The 12,976-nt window shown below is 32.5% G+C and overlaps 1 protein-coding gene across 1 annotated transcript in view; it reads right to left on the bottom strand.

Annotated features, from left to right (window-relative positions):
• The window catches only part of LOC119598314 (DDB1- and CUL4-associated factor 7-like), a 44,201-nt gene extending 32,112 nt beyond the window's left edge, over window positions 1-12,089 (bottom strand). Inside the window, exon 1 of the mRNA XM_037947975.1 lies at window positions 11,922-12,089. The gene's annotated coding sequence lies outside the window, so the exon portion shown is untranslated. The remainder of the gene's footprint in view (window positions 1-11,921) is intronic.
• Between the last annotated feature and the right edge of the window lie 887 nt (window positions 12,090-12,976).

Genomic DNA, 12,976 nt, shown 5'->3' with positions numbered 1-12,976 from the left:
CTTCTCTCTATACTATATATATATATATCTATACCTAATGCTATCTCTCCATAGATCTATATAGAGTATCTATCTATATTTATATCCATATACTATATATATATATCTACTATATATCTCTATATCTATCTTATATTATATATATCATGATAGATATAACAGTCTATCTCTATGCTGTATGTATCTATATTATTATGTATATATATCTGTATGTCTAATCTTCTTGTCCTTGTATGTCTATATCTCTCTAGAATTATTATACTTCTCTGTGAATCTCTCTAGGTATATATATATATTATTAATATCTATCACATCTCCCATCTTATACCCTATACTATCTATCTACATATCCATCTCCAGATCTATTCTTCGCTCTTCTATAACATGTATATCATATGTATCCATCTCTGCTATCGCTATTCTATATATGTATATATCTGTATCTTTTATGTATATGTACATGGTTATACTGTATATACTCTCTATTCTATAAGTTATATATATATCTAGATTGTCTATAATATATCTACATAAATACTTATTATCTATAATATATCTATATTATATATATGTATAAGTATGTAGCCAATAGTTATTTATATATAGTATATATCTATATAATATACTCTATATACTATATCTTTCTATAGTATATATCTAATTATATATATATCTGTATTCTTATCAGTGTCTATACTATGTCTTCTCTCTGTTATTCTATCTCTTTTTTTGGTTTATACCCATCACCTATACTTTATCTCTCATCTCTAATGTCTAGATATCCTATCTGTCTCTCTCTCTCTCTATATTACTTCTGATCTTCTATCTCTCTCTACATACTCATCTCTCTTCATATCTTTCTATCTACTTATATCCTATCTCTATCTTCATCATATCTACTATATAATCTACATATACCATATATAGCTCATCTTAATATATACTCTATCTATATCTTACTCTATCTCTTATCATTTATAATCTCTTCTATCCTATATCTACTCTGTATATATATATCTGTACTATTCTATATTATATGTCTATATATATACTACTTCACTCTATATCTTATCTATATATATCTCTATATATATCTATTCTGTTACTACTCTACATGTGTATATATCTATATCTTATATTCTATCTTCTATATATATATATATAGCTCTCTCTCGCTATCTGTTTATCTCTTGTATATATATCTGTATATTATATAGTATAATAATCTCGGGTCTATTATATGTATATATATTTATATATCTAATGTCTTATATCTTTCTCTGTCTCCTGTCTCTATCATCTGTCTCTTATCTGTCCTATTTGTATCTACTCTCTCTCTTTCTCGTCTTCTATCTCTCTGTCTCTATCTATATATCTAGATACTCTATATATCTTCTCTCCTCTATTACTAGTCTATCTCTCTCTCTTCAGATCTCTCTCTCTCTATCTAATATCTCTATATATACCTCATATATCCCCTATATCTCCTCTCGTATATCATATCTATCTCTCTATCTCTCTCTCTCTCTCTCCTCTCTCCTATATCTAGTATCTGCTCTCTCTTATCATCTCGCGATGTGGAGTGAGGTCATGTCTAACTGTCTCTATATATTATGCTGTCTGTGCTCTATGTTCGTATCTCCTCTCTCTCATCTATCTTCTCTATATCTTATCGTCTATATTTATCCTCATGTCTCTCTATCTGTGGTATCTTCTCTATATATGTCTATATTCATATGATATATATGTCTTATATCTTATGTCTCTATGTATGCAAGTAATCATCTATCTATAGCTCATCTCTCTATCTATCTATATCTTATATCTACCTATGGTATATATGTGTATATATATCTATTATATCTTCTCTATCTCATCATCTATTATCCATATCTATGTATATATATATATTATATGTATAATTCTTAGATCTATATATCTTTATTCATATCTATATCTACGTCTAATGTCTCTCTCTGTGTCTATATATTATCATCTATAGATATAATCTATTATATAGATCTCTATATCTACACTCTCTCTCCTATTCTATGTATCCTCTTATCTGTCTACTATCTCTCTATATGTATCTATCTCTGTATCTATCTATCTCTCTTATCGTCTACTTCTTATCTCTCGCTCTCTCTCTCTATCTCGGCTATCTACTCTATCTCTCTCTGTATATTCTCTCCTGTCTCTCTCTTCTGTCTACTATATCTCTATCCTTATCTATTCTCTGTCTCTATTCTCTGTATCTATCTATCATATGATCTTCATATCTCTGTATCCTCTTCTGCTCTATCCTATCACGCATTCTTCTAGCCTCCTCTGTGTCTATATCTCTCTCTTCTCTATATTATATCTCTCTATCGATATATCTCTATCTCTCTGTCATATATGTCTAATATAGTATGTCTATCTTTTCATACCCCGTATATATACACTATATCTAGTTTATATCTACTATCTCTTCTGTATATCTATCTCTGTCTCGTATCTCTGTCTATATACATATATATATCTCTCTGTTATCCTCTCATATTTTACTATAGATCTGTATGTATATATCGTCTATGTCTATATAAAGGCCTCTATATATAGTATGTTTAGATATATCTTCATTAATATATTATAATATGTGTAAGTATATTCTATATATATAATATACTATATATAGTACGATATCTGTAGATATATATGTCGATATAGATATATATAATTATGTATATACGACTATATACTTGATATATAGATATGTAGCAATATATTGTAACATATATATTATCTCTATATGTCTATATATATATATATCTGTATATATATATATATCTGTATATAATATCTTCTTTATATATATAGATATTATGTCTATGGATATATAATATGTTACTATATATATATAGTACTATAATATATATAATGTTAAATTTTTTAAAAAAATCAAATTTATGTGTTTGTATATATATGTGTATAGTTTATGTGTTATATATGTGTATCTCTATTGTCTCATATATACTGTAATATCGTTGTGTACTCATTCTACTATCTCTCAATCTTCTCTATATCTATCTCTCTCTCTATATATCATATCTATATCATATCATATTATTCTATACTCTATATATATAATAATATCTGATAGTATATATATTATAATATATCTAATAATATATATAATATAATATATTAATAATATGAGTATCTCTAATAATCATATCTATATCTATATAATATTCTATGTGTCTATATATATTATCTCTATGTGTCTATCTCTTTCTCTATATAATATATATATCTCTCTCGATATCTATATAACTATCTATGTTATATAGCTATATATATACATATCTATTATCTCATACTCTCTATCTGTATATATATGTATCTCATATGTCTATATATGTATAGTATATCTATATATATATATATAGTATATATATAATTTACTATATATGTATAATATATAGTGTTATATATATTGTATATCTATGTATCTCTCATGTATATATCACGTATCTAATCTGTCCTCTTGTATCATCTATGTATATATATGTATATATCTGTATATATATGTATATCGATGTATATAATATTTATCTATCTAATATATAATATCTATACCTTATATGTATTTAATATATATAGCATATATTGTCCTATATATAATATAGATTATCTATTTATATAAATATGTATAGTCTCTATACTTGTATATATATATATTTCTATATTTATCTCGGTTTTTACATATATAATATCTATATATATATAATATCTCTTCTATAATGTGTTTAATATATATGTATATCTCTATGTTTACTATATGTGTGTACTATCTATCTTATCTATACTGTTCTATACGTTTGGGACCTGTATGATATCTGTATCATCTATGTCTATATATGTATCCTATCATATAATATATCTAATCTATCTCTACATCCTCTGTATCTATATGTTAATTTTATGTATACACACCTATCTTTCTCTACTGTATCTAATATGTCGTATATATGTATCTTACTTATGTATATCTATTCCTCATATCTATATTATACTACCTCTCATCTGTATGTAATATATATATATATATATATTTATCTAAATATATAATATATGTTCTTATAGAATTTGTACTTCTATAATTTATATTTATCGTTATTCGATATATATCTATAATATATCTATATCTAAAAAATTATTTTATTTAATATACATATACATTAACAGTATACTATAACATATACGAATACTATAACATATATCATCTCCCATATTATTACCATATATATATAACACATATATATATACCAATCTATTATGACCCGATATATATCCACATATATATCTAACACATATAGATATACACGCATATATATATATATGTATAATATTATATATATAGATATATCTTCTCCTTGACTATATATATATGAATATAATCTATAGTATATGTTGTATATCGTATATGTCTTATCATATTTATCTCTCTGTATATTCTGTATATATCTAGATACTGTACTCTATCTATATATATATATATATAGCTATATATCTATATATACTATTATTATCATATATAGATATAGTATATCCAGATATATTACGCTGATCTATCTAATGATCTACTTCTATATATATCTATATATCTCATATCTATCTATAGTATATATCTTCATATGTTTTATAGTATAGTGCTGTAGCCTGTAATCATATTCTTTTATATGTATCATCTATTATCTATCTATATATATCGCGTCATATCTCCTTCTCTATTCTCTCTATCTATCTATCTCGTATCATCTGTATCATCTATGTATATTATCTCTATACTACTCTAATCAATATATAATCTCGATATGCTCTAGCATCTATACTATCGTCTCTATCTCTCTATCTCTTCTGTCTCTATATATATATATTATATATCTATATCTATATATAGATCTACATATCTGTATATATATAATCTCTATCTCTATGTAGCTATATATCTTCATCTCTATATATATCATCCTATATTCTATATTATATATCTTAATATATATATATATAATATTATATACCTCTATAAGTTTGTTATATATTGTATATATATATAGCTATATACTATACTATATATAATCATCTGTAATATATATAATAGATATATATATGGTAATATATATATCTATATATATATCGTTGTATATCTGTATCTATATCTATATATATCTACTCTATATATGTAATCCTATATATCTATGTATTTATAAGTATAACTATATATCTTATCCATTCTCTCTATCGATATATATATATATATATCATATATACTCATCTCTACTATAGACAATCTCTATATACATATATCTTATACATATAGATAACATATTATATACTCTATTATACATATAACATATATACTCTTATATATCTATATATATATATAGACTATATATATATATAGACATATAAAAATATTTTTATACATCTATATGTATAATGTCTCTATTTTATTGTGTATATACACATACTTTATAAATATATGTATACCATATGAATAATAAATAACTTAATATTTAAATGTGATCATTTGTATTCTATATGTATCTATCTATCTATATACTTTATATATATATATATATATATATATCTTTATATTTATATATATGTAATATATATATATATATATATTATATATATAATATATATATATATATATATAGGTAAATGTACGTATACCTTGTTCATGTTGCAAATGTATACATGTATGACGAATGAATATCTTCCCAATACCATAGATGTGGGTTTGACAGTTTTTCATGTATCTTCTTTGAAATTACAGTACATCAAAGAAATACAGAGTATGGAGATATAGAAATGATCTATCCGAAACACCTGATAGCATGTTGACCTCCCACTCATTTGATTGTATAACTGTTGCCGTGACCTTGGATAGTTTGAATCTGCCTGATGCTGTATTGAGATTATTCTCCGTCATGATGTATACAGCTTCCATAATTTTTTGTTTCTGCTTGTTCAGTCTTCCATGGACTATTTCTGCTTCCTTCCAGCTTCATCTACATGTACCACCATGGTGCTGGAAGTCCTGTGGCGAAGGATGTCAACTCGATGTTCACTGATACTGGTGCTGAAACCATAGCCTGTTTCACCAAAGTATGCTGTATAGCATCTGCTGCAGGGTATGTGATATACAGCACTGTTAGTGTTACTTACGAGCTGCTTCCTGTCTTGTATTATGTCATGTATCTTTTCCCCGAATGTGCTGGCGATTTTCATTGTTTTGCCGAAGTATCTACTGATTGCCTTGGAAATGTTACATGGTGGTAATATGAGAACATTATTAGAAGAGGGTGCAGGGTCTGATCTTGCGAGTATGTTCTCCACTTTATTTCTGAGGTTTAGCAGGAAACCTCTGGGATATTTGTTTCATGAAAGAATTAATTATATAGGCAGCCTCATCTTTAAAAAATTCAGGGCTGCAGATCCTCAGTGCTCTGAGGAAGAAGCCAATTACAACACAAGATTTTGTTGCTGTGGGCGGAGTAGTAATGGATATAATCATCTTTCTTTCTAGGCTTCTTATAGACAGAAAGACGTAGGCCATAATCACCCATATGGATAAGAGTGTCCAGGAAGGGTACTTTCTGATCCTCTTCGATGTGCCCTAATTTATTACGCATTAAACTATGGAGAAGTGATTTCCCTAATTCAAAAGCTTACAAAGACTTTCAATTGAAGCTACTTAACCTAGAAATAAAATCCAAAAACCAAACAAGTATCAGACTACAAAGTCAGAGTAAAGAGATTGCTTGATTCCCTCAGAAATTCTATTTCTTGGCTGGATTTCTGCCATCTCCAGCATTATGCCCAGAATACCTGTGCCAGAACTCTTGAGAAAATCAGAAAGACTCAAGAAAGGAAATTGTTTAACTTAGGCCTGAACAAGAGATATGATCCCCTTGATCCTGATAAAGTAGTGTTTAATTACTCAAGCATATCATTGCCTAAAAAATTAAAATTCCTACCAGCTAAAGGTTTGAAATTCACACTGCCTCCCTCAAAAATAAACTTTGCACACTATTTTCTGTCTTTTGAAAAGCTTCTCAGAGCTTTAAGCAAACACAGTACCAATAAAGCACCAGAATCTTTGCACCATGTAAAATCATCTATAAAGAACCTTGCCTTTTTATCCTATTACTCATGTGGCCGACAGAATTTCACATCATGCATAACCAAGGATGACTTACTATTGTTAAATGACCCAAGTAAAAATAAGGACATTGCAACCAGACCTGATAAGGGGAAGGTGTGGTGATCTTAAACAAGAGTGAATACATTGAAAAGATGGAAAGCATCCTAAGAGATAAAACAAAATTCATTCAAATTGAAGATGACTGCACCTCTCTTATTATCAAAGGAGAAGATCAACTTAATAACATGTTAAGAAAACTCAAAGATAGTCAGTCACTTGATAAAGACACATATTCACGTCTGTTCACTTCTGGATCAAAACCAGGCATCCTGGTTCCAAAAGTCATAAAACAGGCTGCCCTCTTAGACCAATAATTTCAGCTATTGGCACTTTAAACTATAATATCTCAAAGTATTTTGTTCCCATTCTCAAAACAGTGACTATCAATGAATTCACAATACATGACACTTCCTCATTTATAAAAACAATATTAGATATTCCCAATGCTGACAGTTATATAATGGCAAGTTTTGATGTTACCAATCTACTCACAAATGTCCCTCTTGCTGAAACAATGAAATCATCACTGACTCTCTGTTCAACTACAACACTCACATAAATGGCTTGAATAAGGTACAATCTGAGAAATTGCTAGAAATTGCCACTAAAGATATAACATTCTTCTTTGATAGCAAATTATGTAAACCAGTTGATGGAGTGTCTATGGGTAGTCCCTTAGGTCCAACACTTACAAATATATTCATGTGTTTTCATGAAAAGAGAAGGCTCACAAACTGCCCCCTGACTTTAGACCCTCTCTTTATTATAGATATGTTGACGATACATTTCTTTTGTTTAAATCACAGCTACAAGTTCAGAAATTCCTGCAGTATATGAACAGTCTGCACAAGAACATCAAATTTACTTGTGAGTTAGAGTCCAATGGTAAACTTCCTTTCTTGGATGTCAGCATAAGCAGAAATAACAATAAGTTTTCAACTGCAACATATAGGAAACCTACATACACAGGCCTCGCCACAAAGTTCGATTCCTTCATTCCTATCAAGTACAAAACTAATCTAATAAATACCCTTATCAATAGAGCATACAAAATATCAAAGTCATATCAAATATTCCCCAAGGAAATAGACCTTATCACTGACACCCTAAGAAGGAATGGTTTTCCAATGTTTGTCATACAGCAGTCCATCAGACAAACCTTAAACAATGTCTTTGTAAAAAGAGAACCAGTACAACTTGCCACCAAAGATATAATCCACATAAATCTTCCATACATAGGGCACATGAGTTATACTATTAGAAGAAAATTGTTAAACCTTGTAAACTTACACTAACTGTAGATCTAAAGATAATTTTCACGTCTGCATACACCAATGGCCATTACTTTAAAGTCAAAGACAAGATTCCCTTCTTATTATGTTTATCTGTCGTCTATAAATTTACATGCAGCAGCTGCAATGCTGCTTACATTGGAAAGACTTTCAGGAATCTTTTCATTCTTGCAGATGAACATAAGGGTGTTTCATGCAGAACGAAAAGACCACTAGGGAAACCCATGGATTTCCCAGAGTGTGAACATTGTCAACAATATAACTATGGCTTGTCAAGACATGATTTCAAAATAATAGATTCATCATCCTTTGCTTCTGACCTCTCCATATTAGAAAGTTTGTGGATATGGAAGGGACAACCGAAGTTCAATGAATATTTAGCCTCCACTGACATCGAATTGCTCTGCTCGTAACTACAATAGTTGACCCTGTTTGAAACACCCCTACATTTTCTATACATCCAATAATATCACCATATGTAAACAGGAAATGAAAAATGACAGGTACGTTCACGTCATTCTCTGTATATTTTGTACTTGTTATATTAATTATTTCTCATGGTAATGTTATATTATTTAATTTAAGAATTATTATATTGTTTCTAAACCTTCATAGTTGTATGCTGTGTTATTACAGCTAATCATTGATACTGGGTGACGAACTTTACACCCAAAACGTCTGATAATAAAGATGCTGTTTCCGATACGCCTAGTTTATCTGTTCCTTATATATATATATATATATATATATATATATATATATATATATATATATATATATATATATATATATATATATATATATATATATATCCAATAGGTTCCCTTAATCTGAGGGACGAGGGGGGTTATTCAGATACCTGAAATTTGGACAAAACTTGAACAGCAGATTTGTTCTAGGAATTTTATAACCCAACTGTAAAGCTCATGTCATCACAGACCAAAAAGTGTTTTCTCATTGTTATGTTGCTTTTACCCTCATCCTTCAATCTAAGGGGTCCCATGGGGAATCAGGTGATGAAGGGGGGAAGGGAGACACCCCTTCCTAAACACCCTGCCAGGAACAGACCCCTAGACCCATTCCCTGGGGCACTTCCCTACCAGCAAGCAAGCCCTGAGCCCCTTTGGCCTGGGGCATTTCCCTACCAGGGGCAAACCACTGGAGCCCCTTGCCTTGGGGCATTTCCCTACCAGGGGCAAACCACTGGACCCCCTTGCCTTGGGGCATTTCCCTACCAGGGGCAAACCACTGGACCCCCTTGCTCTGGGGCATTTCCCTACCATAGTCACAACCAACACAAGACTTAGTTCGATTCATGCCATGTGTCAAAATGACAGGTGTAGCAAAAAATGTGAGTAGATTTGCATTAGACTATTAACATTCTGCATAAGCAGACATTATGTTATCATTGTAATGTTAAATACATATGGGCTAGGAAATGCAAAAACAGCATTGGTTGAGGAATATATAGCTCTCCTCCAATTTACTTGGGTTACATAGAGCCCTCTGTGGCCTTCCTAAGAAGCTCCCAGTATTGTTTACATTCAAGATGGTTCAAGATAATAAGGTTTGTGAATGCTGACACAACCTGTAAACTTTCATTACACCACAAACATTCAAGTTCCCATGGTATTACTGACTTTTCTGATACCTATGAATACTAGTCTACAAATCTATATTTTCATGGATGTATATAGTGTGACCATCTCAGTTAGAACAGCCAAATTAGAAATAAAGAAGTTATTAATTACAAAAATATAATATTTGCATTGGTGCATTCTATCTTCATACTTCAATGAAAAACTTTTGGTAGCAATCACTTATAATATAAGCACACCCATCAGAGACTAAGTCCATAACTCTAGTCAACAATCTTGGGGATCCCATGTTGTTGTTTTTTTGTTGTTGTTTTTTTGGGGGGAGGGGGTATGGCTAATTTTGCTCATAGTAAGCACTGTAAAAAGTAAAAAAGTGGAAAAAAATCAAGCAAAAAAACAGCATTTCATATGCTACATTGTGCAAACAAGTGACCAAATGAACCCCATTTTAAATGTTCAAACTATGATAAAGATTCCCACAGAGACCTTCATAACTCAGGGGCTTTGGCCCTGAACCCCCTCCCTGTTCCCTAACAGGGGCTTCACCTTGATAGCCACCAGATTTACATTTTAACGCATCAATGACAGTATCAGAAATCACTGACTTCAGTGACCTCTGGCAACCATCCTGCCGTTTGGCCTGGAAGTCTGCTATGTGTAGCGAAACTTCCTGCTTAAATCACTCTAGCATGTCACGAAGCCTATAGATGTACCTGTCATAAGTCAGTTCATTATGACAGCTATAGGCACAGACCACTTTTAACTTATGACTGAAATGCAGGGGACTGGGAAGTGAGGAACCTTTGGTGTATTTCTGAAGCTGGAACACAGTTGTTTTTCCCTGAATTTAGTGCTGTTCCTGAGATTGAAACAATTTCAGTAAGAGATTGCTTTCACCAGAATGTCGGAAGAGCAGTAGAATTGTAAAAAAAAAAATTCCCTTTAGGAATGACCAGTGATGACTGTGACAAAAGAATTGTCAAATTTATTTATTTTATGGTGGAATTTGTGCAAGTGTGAATGTGACAAGCATTTCTAAAAAAAAAAAAAAAGTGGATAAATAATAATGTAGAACACATCATATATCTAAAGAGTGATATCATGACAGTTAATACTAGATTACCATGCAGCTAAGCTGTTAGCTGCGAAGAGAGAAAGGCTGGACTTAACCACAAGCACAACATTTGCCGCGACCAATTTTCTCCATTTATGAGGTTTTCTTTGCCTGCACAAATGTTATACGTCAGCAATATATGGCAGTTACCTTAAAACTTTCCTATCTTAGCATGGTTATTTTAGTAATATATACCCTTTTGGCTGATGCAATTCCATTCTGTTTGATCTGCATTTCTTTGAAAAGAGCTACAAGCAAGGAAAGGCCATCTCTATAATTAAGTTACCAGTCTGTGTTTTACTTCCTCAGGCTTTGGGCAAATACAAATGACTCCCAGAAGTCATGGATGTCCTTCCCCCAAAGCTAAATCGGCTCTTTCGGGAAAAAGCACAAGCAGCACTTATTCCGTTTGCTCGCACCTTCCCTTCCCGCGCCGCCTCCTGCCTCTCCCGCGGCCGCCGGACAGAGGCTGAGCCATTCCTCCTGCCCCTGACAACCCCACCCCCGCAGGCCACAGCCCGAAGGCCTCGCCCGCCGACGCCTTCGGCAGCAGGAATCCCGACTCCCTCTCCTGCTTGGCAAAGGCGAAAGGCCTCGGCCGCTCGCCCTAATTGGCTCCTCCTCCGCGCCCGCCCGCCCCTGCTTCGCCCGCGACCTACCGCTCTCCTTCTCGCCCTGGCCCTCAGCGCTCCCTCGGCGTGGCTCTCGGCGGCAGGAAACGTCCTCGGGCGCGCAGGAATGCCTGGAGCGCCTCCGTTCCTCGTCCGTCGCCTCGTCCGCCTCGTCCGCCTCGTCCGCACGCAATGGCCGGCCGCTTGTTTATAGGCGCCAGGCGCGCCAACCCTTCCGAGGCGCGGGGTAGGCCTCCGGGCCTGGGGCTTCGAGGGCCTTGGGTGGAGGGAGAGATTGGTCTTTTCTTTCTTAAGCATTATGGGTGATTTGCGGGAGGAAGGGTTATGCTCCTTCGGTCAGATCAGGTTTCCTTCTAAGGGGTAATTAAATTCCTATTGTTGATTATCATTCCACGTGTGGTGTGTCTGTGTGTTTTTAAGATATTTAGCAGAGTTATCGTCATCGTTCCCTGAAGTGTCTGTGTGCAGAAGTAATCCGAGGAAACGGGCCGAGTGTTGACAGGTTGGCATGCGTGGGTGGAATGATGCCCAGCCGCCTTGACATCGCTACTTAGCAGCGCAAATGCGCTAAAGACCTCCAGCGCTTGAGTCGTACCACGCATTATTACAAACACAAGGACATTAAAAAGATTAAATAATCCACCAATTGGTATCCTTTTTAGTAATGATCGAAACCGAAAATAATGTAATTCGTGAATGGACATCTGAGTCCGCTTATTCTAAGGTTAGCGCAAGATCAATATTTGCGGGACCTATTCTGATCTCCATAATTAATATCAAAGCGATCTTACAACACAATCAGACTTATTTCCCTCCTTTCACTGTATTTTCTTTTTTCGCGGATATATGATGGTGATAGTTTTTTGAAATGATTAGTTTCCCGCTGGACTTCATACGATTTCAAAATCCGCATTTCAACCGATAAATGCCGTTCGTTGCTTTCAGTGTCCTCGTTATTACTATCACCATTATTGTTGTCATTGTTATAAATATTACCTTGCTATTAATATTATCAATATAATTGTCATTTTAGTAACATTATTATTACCATTATCCTTGTCATTACAATTGTTGTCATTATT

This window comes from Penaeus monodon, chromosome 41, assembly GCF_015228065.2.
Source record: "Penaeus monodon isolate SGIC_2016 chromosome 41, NSTDA_Pmon_1, whole genome shotgun sequence".
Taxonomy (NCBI): domain Eukaryota; kingdom Metazoa; phylum Arthropoda; class Malacostraca; order Decapoda; family Penaeidae; genus Penaeus; species Penaeus monodon.
This window is presented reverse-complemented; position numbering and strand designations above follow the sequence as displayed.